Source organism: Pteropus alecto, unplaced genomic scaffold (genome assembly GCF_000325575.1).
Source record: "Pteropus alecto unplaced genomic scaffold, ASM32557v1 scaffold38, whole genome shotgun sequence".
In the NCBI taxonomy this organism is placed as follows: domain Eukaryota; kingdom Metazoa; phylum Chordata; class Mammalia; order Chiroptera; family Pteropodidae; genus Pteropus; species Pteropus alecto.
The window spans coordinates 9,800,250-9,801,337 of NW_006442512.1; the positions used below are offsets into that span (position 1 = coordinate 9,800,250).

The 1,088-nt window shown below is 33.0% G+C and overlaps 1 pseudogene; it reads right to left on the reverse strand.

The window, feature by feature from the left end:
- Positions 1-383: 383 nt before the first annotated feature.
- LOC112471766 lies at positions 384-499 on the reverse strand (annotated as a pseudogene).
- Positions 500-1,088: the final 589 nt, after the last annotated feature.

Below are 1,088 nucleotides of genomic sequence, written 5' to 3' on the forward strand. Positions count from 1 at the left end.
TCTTCATACCCCACAAAATGGAGGTGGGGTAGGAGAAAAGAAACAAGACAGGCAGAATGTTGATAATAGCTGAAGATGGTTGTCGAAGTCATAGAGATTTATTATTCTATTTTCTCTACTTTGTGTTTGAAATTTTTCATAATTAAAAGTTAAACAAATGAATGTGTATTGCACAAAAATATTTATAAAAATAATCTGATTTTCATTAGAAAATTCAAAAACTAAATTAATTTTAGAAGAAAATAAAATTACTCACACTTCACCATCCACATACAACTACTGTTGATATTTTTACTTATAGTATATTTTCTATTCTCACGGTTATTTTCATTTTTTAATTTATTTTTACTTATTTATTTATTATTTATTATTATTATTATTTATGCCTATAGCACCTGGTCTTCCTAGGTAGTCTCCCATCCAAGTACTAACCAGACCCAACCCTGCTTAACTTTCAAGATCAGACATCGAGCTTGTTCAGGGTGGCATGGCCATAGACCATGGACCATGGCTCCACTGGGGCTTGAACCCAGGGCCTTCTGTGTGTAAAGCAGATGTGCTAACCGCTACACTATGGAACCACATCCTCATATGGTTATTTTTTAAAACACAATTACAATAATATTATTTATGTAACTTTGTATCCTGCTTGTTTAATATAGTACTCTTCTGCTTTAAATATCTTGGAAATCATGGAAGAGAAATTATGGAGGAGATAGAGTGTATTTAACCTATCCTTATTACTGGATATTTTGTTCCAATTTGTGATATGGGTATCCCCATATGATATATCTTTGTATGTTTTATATGCTTCTTTGATGATTTCCTTCATCTAATCTTTTAGTATTTTCTTCCTTTCTTGAACACTTATTTTGTGCCAGTTATTATGTAAGAGGCTAGATTATAACTGTTAAGAAGAGGTGGCCCTGTCTCTGAAGAGGTTACAGCGTAATGGGGAGGAATATACATAAAAGAGAATTTTGTATGTGTGATGATAATGATATGAACAGTATTTCATGGGATAAAAGAGGAAGTATTCGTAATCCAGCTCGGGTGGGCATGGAGAGAGGTAAGGCAAAGGTTATGTG